We start from the raw sequence: 14,051 nt of genomic DNA on the forward strand, positions 1-14,051 counted from the left end.
GCGTGTTTTTTATGACAATAAGCACACATCAAAAGATAGGAAATGTTCTTTCACATTAAGATATTCTTAATCTCATTAATAAAGCAAGTATTTAAACTCTCTTTCATATTGATCATGTAAATGCTCCGGCAGAGCTGAAACTCATGTTAGGACATTTTGTGTATTTATTCGGGCCATATTACTAAGTTTTTATATTGTCACAGTGTTGGTTTTTACTTTACTTGTGTTAATTTCTTTTTGCTTAAATTTTCAACCCATTTTTTAGCATTCAAAATAGAAAGGAAGGAAAGAAGGATGAATTTACAACTACCTTGGAAGTTCAAGGATCAGAGTGAAATATTCAATAGCTGATTTGGGCAAAAAATGATGATTGAATAACACATTGGATCAATTGGATGGAATTTGAAGTCAAATGAGTGAATTATAGTCATATTATTTTTGCAAATAATTTTTTAGCTACACAGGTTATGCTCCATATTTTCTGCCTCAAATTGAGACCTATTTTTTGCATAACAAACATTTGAATTGAAAAATTGATATTCAAGTTACACTTCAAATTAGCTATCAAACGTAATTTGAATCATCTCAATTAAGTATCGGGACAGAAAGCTAATCAAACTTGTTTGAAAAATATTGTTCGTTTGAAATACCACGAGTGCACGGATCGTTAACAAGTAATAAAATGAATTTGGAGTCCAAGTAATGTTAGGTGGTGATACTAGCAAAGTTTATGAGTCTTAACTATTCAAGAGCTGTATCATGTAGGGTATGTGGAAAAATCTCAATCTGGTAATCATCTGAAATCCCATGATATCTGTGACACATCTCTAAAAATCGAGAGATATGTGTATGTAGATTCTCATCAGCCATGCCATAAAATTGATGTCCATTTTGAAGTAAATGGACGACATTGGTCTTCAACTAAAAGTTTTGTTGCCCAAAAGTAGTGTAGACGATGTTAAATATGTTTTGAATAATTTGTGGAGTCATGAAATTCCCAATTAGCATATTTTTGTCATCGGCAACTACTACTTCATTCATTTGAATTACTGAATTATTCTGTTCATGCCATCTTTTGTTGTTGTTTTTGGTCTTTTTATTGTTGTACTACTCTTGATTCTCTTTGCCTACGGTGAAAACTATGTTCAATTTTTGGATCAGCACCCGAACTTCTCATAAAAGGCCTAGAAGAGAGAAAATAGGAGTACTAAAATAACTTGATGGATAAAAATTATATAGAATCAATAAGTTAGAATTAGTGTAAATGTAATTGAAATTAAACTCAAATATAATCCCTTGACTATGACGCCAAAAACTTATTTTGAAATATTTTTGTCTATAACACTGCACGTACATGGATCGTTAATCGTTAACATCTAATAAAATGAATTTCAGTCTAAGTATTGTACTCATAGAGATTGTATTGGTTTAAATTCAAAGTGACCTAGCCTTAACTGAAACAAAAGTTAATTGATGATTTTTCTATAACGAAATTGTGACCAACAATGTAAGTATGAATACGAGACCTAAATTAACTAAAGTCATTGTAAAGTTGTAATTAATGAAAGTGTGATCAGAATATGATAATCAGGATTCTGAATCCCCTTATATCCATCGTCTTTTGACTCCGAACCTTTGAATTTGTCAACACGATCCAATTATGAAAATTAAAATTCTTAATTTGTTTAACAATCTGCCTCGAATTAAACCTATCATTACATATGAGCAGACTATACTTCTATGACGGCTATGAACATACACGAATGCATTAAGAATTTGTGAATATTTAAATATCACATAGAGCATAGCATTATATTTCCATCCCCTAGCAGATTCTACGATAACTAACACTATATCTAACTTATTTTCAATCTTTCGATGGTAAAACAAACCACAATTCTCACACAACCATTGCGCATATAATTGTGGAGAAGATCAATTCCATGTGAATACTTCAAAATTGTAAATGTGTTTTGAATGTCAAAAAGAAATAAATTCAAAGGGTAACAGTTCATGATATAAGATTCATCATAATCTTAGCACAAAACTAATTTAGCATAACATGCTAAGGGAAAGAAAATAAAAGGGAAAAAAAGAATCATAACCCGGAGTTCTTTTTATTCAAATTTGCCTTTGTTCTTTGCCTCTCCAAGCAATATATTGTTCAACCCAAATTTAGAGTTAATAATTTGTATTATACCCCTCTAAAATGAGTTGAAAAATCTTCATTATGCAGTCGTAAGTCTCATGCACTAGTCCGCACCAAATATGCATGGAGTAATTCATCTTGTTAGTTAGAAGAAAACTGGAGTAAATACTTATAAGAACCCAATGGCGAGATACAGAAGTGTTCTATTTTAATTCCATTCTAAAGCCAAAGTTATATACAACTACAAATGCATAAAAAAATCTATGTTCGATAGCTAAGTCAATTCCAGCAAGTTTTGTTTTCTGCTGCCAGTTTATCATGGTAGTCCGTAGACTAAGTTAAGAAAAGAGTCCTGCTAGTGAAGGAATATGACAGCTCACCCATCAGGAAGGAGGTGTAGGAAGACCAAGCAGACATTTTGAGGAGGAAGAGACTGAAAATAGAACAATCAATTGTCCAATGCTAATTTAGAATTAGCAATTTGTGCTTGTACGCCTCTAAAAAGAGTCCAAAAATCTTCAGTATGCGGTGAAAATTCTTATGCACTAGTCCGCACCAAATATGCATGGAGTAATACATCTTTTCAGTTAGAAAAAAAATGGAGTACATACGGATAAGAATCCAATGGCGAGATACAGAAGTATTTCATTTTAATTCCACTCTAAAGCCAAAGTTATATGCAACTACAAATCCATCAAAAAATCTATGTACGATAGCTATGTCAATTCTAGCAAACTTGTATTTTCAGCTGCCAGTTCATCATGGTAGCCCGTAGAATTATTCAGAAGTTAAGAAAAGGAGTCCAATGACAAATAAGAAGGGAAGGAATATGACAGCTCAACATCGGGAAGGAGGTGTGGGAAGACCAAGCAGACATTGTAAGGAGGAAGAGACTAACTGTAGGGTCAAACTCCAGCAATAACCATGGTAAAATCGGGCTCAGTTTCCACAATATGCTGACACAATCGCAATTGAGACAACACCCAACTTCACCTCATTCCTTCCCACCTCCGGTTGCTATATATATACTCACAAAGAGTTGCCCAAGATGAAGAACAATATATTGCCCACAAGAAACCACACAGGTTATATGAAGAGAAGAAACCAAGAATCAAAGTCACAGAAAGAGATGAAGTATTCTTCATAGTGGAGGCGAAGAGGGACCGAAGATTATAAGCCAAATGAGTGACCAAAAATGGTAAGTTAGGTTACGTTAACTTAGTGGACCAAACAAGGCTCAACACAAGGTAATGGGCTCCAAATTAATACCATAGCCCTCCAAGTAAGTGGGACGAACCATGAGTAATACTATTAAAATAGGTTGCTTCTAATTGTCCATAGAGATGTGGGTTGGATTGTCTCGATAATAGTGTCGACATATAATTCAATTATATGGCCAAGGCCGATTGATGATAAATAAAACCGAGGTTACATCATTGCCCGGGGGGTCGTTTGACAACAAATTGCCTAACACTAACACTAGAGCAAATTAAATCTTTTGCAACTAGGTTTTCCCGACCAGCCAAAGAGTTGACTAGTAAAAATACTTAGTCGGCCATATCTTTCCAGAGCAGTTTTTCTCAACCCACCAAAAATTAGCTGTTGAAAACCATTTACCAACCTAAATAATAATTAGTCGGCCTAGAGGAGACATATTTGCCAACCAGATGAAATGGGTTTTCCTTATTTTTGGGCCAAAATATTTGGAAGACGACATCCTCAGAACAATTAATTGTACTTTCAGACCCAAAATAACATTGAGCTAGGGTAAGAAATTGCTGTGTCTTCTCCATTACCGGCCATGAATATCTTATCTCTCATTCTGGTGCTGGCCGTCTCTCTCAATTTCTGTCCATTTCTGGTGATTTACTTTATCTTTCCCTTCCTCTCCGTTGCATCTTTGCATTAATGATGCCCCCTCTTAGCATCACCAAGGGCAATTTTGCCTTGTGAAAAAAATAAAGGTGACAATACAGCTACCTTATGCTTGCAAATAATCAGTACAAAGTAGATACGTTGTTCCACAAGTAATATGTGATAGCGTTAATATTTTCTAAGCTTAGGGTTTTAGGACTCATATAATGTTCAATGACAAGTAACATAATTAACTATCGATATGATAGTACATAGGATCGGTTTTTTTTTTTTTTTTTCCCTTTTTTGGTTGAATTTTTGAATTTGTAATGCATGTAATTACGACAAGGTACAATATACTACAAGTACTATTATACGTGCCGAATTGAAAGTATTAGATTTGATAGAAGATAATATTAACTTAGCGTCAAAAGGTCAAATGAATGCTTCAAACATTTCGTAAATCTCTCAACTGCTTTGAAAGAAATTGTATATCTTAATTAAATCAAAACACGACATGTGCATGGAAACAAGATGCTGAAAGAACTAGAGAAAGAAGATATGCTAAGGTAAAAATGGGAAGAGAAAATAAGGAAAGAAATTGAATGGCAAGATTTGTAAGACGGAAAGAAGGCAGAGCTAATAGAGGATAAGCATCCAGAACTGATGGAGTTACCTTCAATTGTTTGTCTTGATTAAGACACCATGTAAAATCTGAGTCATTCTCAAAATATTTGTGTCGATTTCTCTCTTTGCCCTTGTACATTTATTATTTTGTTCAATCTTTCTATGACCTCGATTCAAAGACACTGAAGATATTGAAGATGTTGTGAGCCTTGAACAAATAATATACTGCCATCAATCCAAAAGGTGGACATCCTCAGTTCTTGCAGGGAGTATATCTTTAACATTCTATTAGGTTTTAGTAATTGGCAAGTCTGTAAAAAAAGGACTGAATTAAATATGTTGGAAAAAGTCAATGAGTTGCAATATTGTATAGTTGAGATAGGTAGGTTAGGATTCGAGTTTGGAATAAGGAAACAAAAGTCAATTGAATTTTGCTAGCATGCCACCAAGTTGTTGCTCAAGTGACAAAAACATAATAGACTTCGCTCGCCTATCTCCCAGCCTTCGCTTGAGCAAAACATCGTCACTCTCTTGCTGCTAAGCTTTCGCTGAAGGGACAGTGTTACGTGGAAAACCCTAGCTCACATTTTTCGAGAGTTTTATCCAAGTCAAACTACCTAAACACCTTCAACCATAAATACCCAAGCCTAAACACGAAATTAAAGTGGTTTCATTGCCTTATTGCTTTTATATTTATTGTTTGTGACATTCAAACCATAGGACAAATTGAACTGATTGTTTAATCATCTAGAAACTATTAAAAAGTGATTTGTTACTTTCAATAGATTAATTTCGCACATAAGGTCAAACTAAATCGGCTAATTAAGAACTTTCAAGTGGTATCAGAGCCTAACTTATCCCGATCTTAATTTGTCTAGATGAGTAGTACATTGACTTCTCACCATATTTTTATGGTAGTAATTATGCCTATCGGAAGGATAGAATGAGAGTCTTTCTTAAATCAGTAGATGAGCGTATATGGTTGAGTATAGTAAATGGTTGGGTTGTCCCTTCTAACACCATTAATAATGTTGTCGCTCGTACCTCTATAGAAAACTGGTCAAAGGCTAACCTAGATGAATGTAATTTCAGTAGTAAAGCTTTGCATATGTTGTTTATGGCTGTCCCCATAAGAGTTTAGGTGAGTGTCCATGTGTGAGGTAGCTAAAGAGATTTGAAATATTTTTCATACCGCACATGAGGGAACTCAGGCTGCTAAGAGCTCTAAATTATAGATGCTGATCATTAGGTTTGAAGAGCTAAGAATAAAAAGGGGATGAGACCTTTGATGAATTCTATGTGAGCCTAAATGACATTCTTACTTGAAGCCTTAAGATAGTTATAAAAATCCTTAGATCCTTACTTGACGATTTAGGCCTAAAATCATGGCTATTGAAGAGAGTAAGGATATAGACTCTATTAAGGTAGAAGAGCTAGTTGGATCTCTCCAAACTTATGATTTGACATTAGCTAAACCCACAATCGATAAGTCTTTGGCCTTAAGTACTGTGAGGAATAATCTTCGAGAGTCTTCAGATTCAGATTCTCCTAATGAAGAGGAGTTAGCTTATTTTGCCAAAAAAATCTGAAGAATGTTTAGGAATAAAAAGAAACCTCAAGAGAAACATAGAAGTGGCCCTAGTGAGTCTCAGAAGAGTTCTGAATCCTTGATATGTCATAATTGCTGAGGTTTTGGCCATATGATGAGTGAGTACCCTAGAAGTAGGAGAAATCCTGATAAGGCTATGAATGCTGCTTCCGCTAATGATGAGTCTAACTTAAACAATTAGAGTGAGAAATTCGCGCGTGAGAAAAGTGGGAAATACGTTGCCTTTACTATTTGGATTAAGAGTGAATCTATAAAGGGAACGACAAGGCTAAGGGCATAGGTAGGCAGGTTTAGGTGAAGAAAAGTGATATGAAACTATTTGAAATAGATCATGATGCTCTTAAAGGTAAGAGCTTTTGCATACCTAGCTAATCAGGTATTTATGGTGCATGCTTATACTTTATCATTACATGTCTTTGATTTATACCTGCATCACATTTGTTTATTTATTTTTTTATGTAGTTTCATGCATGTGCATCTTCATTATGTTTGCATTGGCACGTGCATATTTCTTTTGTTTTGTGTGTCGTCGTCATCATCAACATTATTATTATTATTATTATTATTATATTTTTTGGTCTGCTTGGAGAATTTGTGCTTAGAAATTTTTAAAAATGGAAAAATTGAAAAATACAAAAAGAAAAGGGAAGGGAAACTATTTTTAAAACTTGATATATAATATACTTGAATTTGTTTGTTGTGATTAAGAATGGGTTTATTGATAAGCCATAACATAGTTTCCATTGCTTGCTTAAGTTTATTATGGAGTACTTAGTGTATATGTGTCTTCATGTACCATATGCACTACATACACTATGATATTATGAGTGGGACTTAACTGAATGTGTGAGATTTGGGATGATAGACACATGTTAATAAAGTGACTTTGAACATAAATTGACCATATTTATTCGACTTAAGCTCAAGTATATTCCCTAGTTAAATAAATAGTTCAATATCCTATGTTCTTCTCCGGAGCCTATTTTACTCGAGCAATTAAGTATGTGGGATTTCTCATAACCTAGTGCCTGTGGTCAACTGACTTAGGTTAATCGTCTAAAACTCGCTACAGAGGTCATCTTAGTCACCTAATGGAGAAGGACCTGCACTTAAGATGTAAAAATATAATGAGCTTTAAAAATACTGAGATGTGTGAAAAATATATAAATGCTCAAAGTCGGTGGAGAAAAGAAAATATTCATAGAAAATGAGTTTTATTTAAAGGTCCTATTGTGCTTTAAATGGTTTGACTTTCATATGTAGAGAAATAAACTTGTTAGCAGTGATGTTTAGCATGTCCCTTCTCACAAATTGAAGGTTTGGATTCCTGCTTACAAAGGATTAGTGACACTTTACACACATGAGTCATTTAAACAATTTACTCCTTGTTAACTTGAACTGGGTTTGTGGGAAGGTTTACTGAACATTGATTATGCTTGTGCATGCTATCAACTACGTATTTTGAGTTATTGTATATAGATGTTAAAAATGTCTTTTGTGATATTGATCCCTTCATCATTTGTGACAAAAAGTGAGAGAGTGATTAATTTGATAGGAGGAGTGGATCATTATACTGAATGTTAGCAAAATGACTAATTAATTAGAGTTTGCAGTAAGGGAAGTTTCATTGCATTACATATCATAATGCATAGATGTTTGAGTTTTTGATATTTTATAATATTAATGTTTCGTTGGTATTTGATTGACGCTAGTATTACTTCTCATTCTAGCATGCTTATTTATGACCATATGCCTATATTGCTATATTTCTGTATCACGTGATTTTATACTTAGTATTTGAATTGTTGATTTCATGAAACAGGTTTAATAACGAATTCAAGAAGCAGAGCTTGGGTGGATTAGATTTTTTATGTTTTTACTTCCTTGACTTGTGTCATTTTATCATAGAAAGTTAAATGAGGAGTTTGTTAGGTTTTAGATAATTGGCAAGTCTGTGAACAAAATTATCGAATTAAATATGTTGGAAAAAGTCAAGGAGTTAGTTACAATATTGTATAGTTTGAGTTTGGAATAAGAAAAGAAAAGTTGCAGGAATTTTGCTCTCTTGTCGCCAAGTTGTTGCTCGAGCAACAAAAATAGAATGGACTTCGCTCCCCTACGCCCAGTCTTCGCTCGAGCGAAACATCATCACCCGCTTGTCACTGAGCTTTCGCTTGAGCGAAGTGTTATGCGCAAAACCTAGTTTGCATTTTTCGAGAGTTTTATCTACCAAACTACCTAAACACTTTCAACTATAAATATCTAAGCCTAAACATGAAATTAGAGTGGCCGTTCATTGTGCCTCTTATTTATAACACATTTATATCGCTCTTTAAAGATCCAAAATCTCATTCATGAGTTGAATCAATCCTTTTATTCTAGAGATTGTACAACCACTGATTGGGAGAAAAACATCGAATCCATTAAATCCAAAACACCCGCTTCCTTAACACATCAAGGAAGGTACTTTCTTAATTGAACTTCAAAGGCTGCTGGAGATTGAGAGAAGTTGGACTACATGTAATGCCCAAAAAATAAATAAATAAAAATAAATTTAAAATAAAATCATTTATTTTATCTACTATCTTTTATATTTTGAAAGTTGGGTCTAAAGTTATATAAATTAAAATTAATTTTTATTTGGCCAAATACTTAAATATTGATAGAGTAATAATAAATATATCAATATCGGACTCGTTGGGTAGCTCGTGATTAATCGTGTATATTAGGGTCAAGAAAAAGTTGATTCGGATAAATTAGACTCAAGATATTAAAGTTTATAAAACTTGTCACTTATTAGCATTTGTTTATAATTGTTTCTTGAATCTAAAGGTGCCATTCACGTGTAGAATTGATAAGGCTAGGATAATGGAGCCTTTTTTTTTATTTTTTATTTATTTATTTTATTTATTTATTTATTTATTTTTTATATATGTTATGAACAATATAATATATTATGGTATAGTTAACTTTCTTGGGAATAGACGGATAATCATGAGCTTATACTCCATGACATCAGTTGTCCTTGGTTGAGATTAGGTAATTGCCTTGTTGAATTGTGTGTTTGCTAGACACGAAATAAATGGTGGAAAAAGGTTGATTTTATTTACATTATTTAATTGCTTTGAATTTGGAGAATTTTATGATAGTATGCCAGGTGTTGGTTGAATAGGAAGGAGAGTAATCTTTGATTGTATAAAATAATGGGATTGAGGCTTTTAGGAGGAAACAAACACGGCAATTCATCGTCTCAATTTTAAGTACGGTAAACAAGGGGGTTTTCATTATCTGCCCTAAAGAGAAATAAGAAGAGAGAAAGAAATATAGATACTTGTTACGGCAGCAACAACGGTACAAGCAGAAAATAAAGATTTTGAGAACATAAAAAGTCTTACTTTCTTCCAACAATCCCTTTATCGATCATGCTATGCAAGTGTTTTGTCCCGTTTAAATTATTATTTTTCATGTTGATAAATTATCATACTTATAAAAGTTATGAAATGATATGATGATTATGATACGACATGAAATGGCCATCCAATAACAAAGATATAATATACTATGGGCTCTTACCAATTTCAAATGATATGATGACAATATGATTTTTTTTAAAGCATGATCTAAATATTTTATAGGATTCCAACACCATTTTTTGTGTCCTGAGTATTCTCATGTACTCACCCTTTTCATTACTCCTCACAGGTTAGAATGTGTTTTTTATTGTGGGTGGACGACAAGTTGCTGTGTGGTGGTAGGATATTCGGAATAATCCATGTAATGTAACGAAAAATTTTAATTTTAACATTTTAATTTGGTTTCTTATGGATTTTATTTTATTATTTAAGGCTTGATTTAGTTGGTTTTATAATTTGATCTGTGAAAGATACAATAGTGGGATTAATACTTTATCATTTAGTTAATAAATGTGAAATGCGTGATTTTCTTAATTAAAATATATTTTGTTTGGTTATGAGCTCCTTCTATTAATTAAATTGCACTCATTAATTTTATGTGTTTTCACTATTAAAATAAATGAACTGTGTAACGATTTCAAATCCTTAAAATTTGGGTCGTTACACTACAAGCTCAAGAAGATTACAAGAATTGGAGATTCTTGGTGTTCCACTTGGAAGAAACAGTTGCAGAGAAAGGGAAGTTGATGGAGTCAGCAGATCTTGGAGAGTATAGGAAGTAGATCGAGAAGTATAGTGGAGTTGACTAGGTAGCATCTGACCATAAATCCAAATTGTCTATAGTGAAGGTAACTAGTTTGGTCCTCGAATTTTTACCCAGATGGGTTGCTTCGTCAACATATTGGTGTTCCTTTATTGTTTGTGGCATTCAAACCATGGGATAAATAAATTGAATGTTTAATCATCTACAAACTATTAAAAAGTGACTTGCTGCTTTTAATAGATTAATTCTGCACGTAAGGTCAAGCTAAATCGGCTAATTATGATCTCAGTTTCAACATACATGACTGGCCGAAGCACTTAAAAATCCACTGAATCGGTCTGAAATCTTTTGGCAATTTGCTTTCCCAGATGTATTTGGGAAACAATTGAAGAAAAGGAGTCTCTAAAGCCGCTGCATGAATGATAATAATGAGACTAAATCTTTTAAATATATAGAATTTACTCATGGAATTGCTCAGAAGCTGATAATGCAGCTGCATTTGGAGGCCTGTTAATTCAAAGGAAGCATTCGATGCTCTTTACACATCTTTTTGTTACATGTGGGACTAGAGAATCTCATTTGCATATAATTTTGCAGAAGATAGAGGTCTCCTTCATGGAAACCGTCCAAAGGAACAAATCATTTTTCATTATGTATTATCAAGGTGGAAAAACAAGTGGAATTGAAACAATTGCGAGAATGCTGCTATGCAGTCTACAGTGCAAATGCAGATAAGTTAGAACCATGAGATTCCTTCAAAATCGATCCTGGAACGAATTTATGCAGAAAATAAGAATTCCTTATGGAGATACTATCGAAGCCTTATTTGGATATGGAGAGAGTGCTTCAATTCATGTATTTTATGGGTCATTCCACATGAAAAGAAAGAGTGCTTAAATTTGCACTGAAATTGATCAAAGGAAATGTCTTACCGAACAATGACATTGTCAAAGTGAAGCATTTCCCAGTTGTAGAATGAAGCAGAAAGTGCAAACCACCCAAAAAAAAAAAAAAAAAAAAAAAAAAACAAAAAAGGCGCACAGAAATTGAACCAACCTTTACGTCATGTTTACTAAGGAGGATTAAACAGTTTTGACGACATAACGTGCGATGACTGATTCTTTTTGTTTGTTGAAGATAGCTAACAGCTAGACATATAGATAAGGATACACTAGTGAGATATGGAATTGTTCCATTATTATACCACTGCAATGCAAAAGTTAAATTCCATATCACTCAGGTTTTTTGGAAAATACTTTCTACAATTACCAACATAATATAAACATTTATTCCTGTAAATATTTTCTTTCATATGCCTTTATGTCCAAAGAATAAAACTCTCATTCCCCTTTGAGAGAAAATAAATTTCAGCCCAAAATTATTGGGAAAATGTATACCATATATTGCCCAGAGTCCAAGTTTTAGGGCACCAAGAAATCATAATCTTACAATAACTAAATGGGGTAGAATTAAGATGTTAAAAATAAGGAAATAGTCAAAGGGAAACAAAATTCATTCCGAATTGTCGAGGACCAAAAACATGTATTCGACTTAAAGTCGTGAAGATACCACGAAAGATATCAAAATTTTTAAAATAATCTTACTCATACCATAAATAATTGGTCATAATCGCTGAAACAAACAATGAATAAAATCGAACTAAATTGTATCTAACAAAGATCCTTCTTCTGATAGACTGCCGTGGAATAAAAGCCTCAATGGTCAAAAATGGCTTTAAAGCAAAGTAATTCAGCTTTAAATTCTAGATTTTTTGGATGAAAGATTTTAAGTAATTATATAAAAAAAGAGAGACTTTTGAGTTGCTCAGAAACATAAGAAAGGGTAAAATGCGTTATGCAAAAAGGTTGCACAATGAGAAAGCAATTAGATTATTTTCTACTGTTGTTGGTTAGTTACATGATTCCGCTCCACACATTCAGCATCATGAGTCTGATATTGTACCAGAAACGTGATAGTACTAAAAACTAAGACTGCGAATGTTTTTCAAGGCAATAAGCATGCACCAAAAGATAGGACAAAATTCTTCCCATTTAAGGCAATTGTTGAATATTAATATAACTAATAAAGAATGTATTTAACCTTTCTTCCATGTTGAATTGTTGATCATGAAATAAATGCACTGGCAGAGCTGAAACTTGTGTCCCCAGAATATCAACCTACCCGTAAAAGGGTTCCTTATCCCCAGAATGAGTTTCCAAGGATAGCATATCCTTACGTGGTTTTATAAAATCAATTGTGGCAACTGTAATTATAGCAAATGTCATTTCATAATTTTGGACACTCATATGAAGAAAATGTAAAAAATCCTCTTCATTATGTGGGCCAGAGTCATATCCACTAGTCCACAAAAAATATGCACAGATTATTTCGTCTTGTTAGTTAAAGAGATAGCACGGAGTACATATTGATAAGAATCCAATGATGAGATACAGAAATATTCCATTAAAGCCAACATTATATACATCGAAAATCCCTTGAAAAATCTATGTTCGACAGCTAAGTCAGTTCTAGCAAGTTTATATTTTCAGCTGCCAGTTCATCACAATAGCCTGTAGACTTATTCCAGAAATAAAGAAAAGGAGTCCAATTACAAATGTGAAGTGAAGAAATATGATAGTTCACCATCAGAAAAGGAGGTCTAGGAAGACCAAGCACACTTTGTGAGGAGGAAGAGACTAACACTTTGACACCGGGCATGATAGTGATTATCCTGCATGCTAGCTGCAACAAATAATTCACAGGGAAGAATACAAACGAAAACACCCAAAGACAAAGAGAAATCTCTTCAATTCAATTCAACTTTACTAAATTTCAAAATGACAAAAAATAACAAGTGAGGCTATCTAGCCGAGAAAATTCAAAATTTTACCAAAAAAAGCAAAATCTCAATAATCATACCAAAAATAAAAGTATGTAATAAAAGAATTATCTTGCCAAAAATCTAGCTCAAATCGAGTTCATAATCATCTCGAAAACGGAAAAGGAAATATTGTCATAAATGGAAAAATAATAATAATAACAAAAAATGGAAATTCGAAAGGGAAAATAGCGAATTTTGGTCTCGAAATTGACGCCTATCGAGCATAGCTTTTAATTACGATTCTGATAACCGTAGCCAAATTATGACAAAATTACCAAAACGTGTTCAAAACTGCTCCAATTAAGAAAAGTTCAATATCACTTGCCATCTTTGCGCCAATCTGCTGACTCATGGTATCTTAACCCCATCGATGTGCTATCTGACAACTCGGCATCACTTGACTCGGAATCTCGTGAATCACACTCGAACAAAATATAGCTTTCCCCACTAAATTTTCACAGCCAACCAAAAGAGCAGGTGAAAACGCTTGTTTATTGAGCAATAAAAATACTGTCATATTTTTGCCATCCAATTGTTTTCCCGACCCACTAAAATTAGCCTGTGAAAACATTATTTACCAAACAAATATAATTATTAGTCGGTCCAGACGAGATATATTTGTCGACTATATGAAATGGACCTACGAATATCTTTTTTTCGGCGGAAATTTTTCACTGGGGATATGCACACAAAAAATAATTGGACTTTTAGACACACAATAACATTTAGCTAGGCTAAGAAATTGACTGAAAACA

This window comes from Olea europaea, unplaced genomic scaffold, assembly GCF_002742605.1.
Source record: "Olea europaea var. sylvestris unplaced genomic scaffold, O_europaea_v1 scaffold766, whole genome shotgun sequence".
NCBI classification, from domain to species: domain Eukaryota; kingdom Viridiplantae; phylum Streptophyta; class Magnoliopsida; order Lamiales; family Oleaceae; genus Olea; species Olea europaea.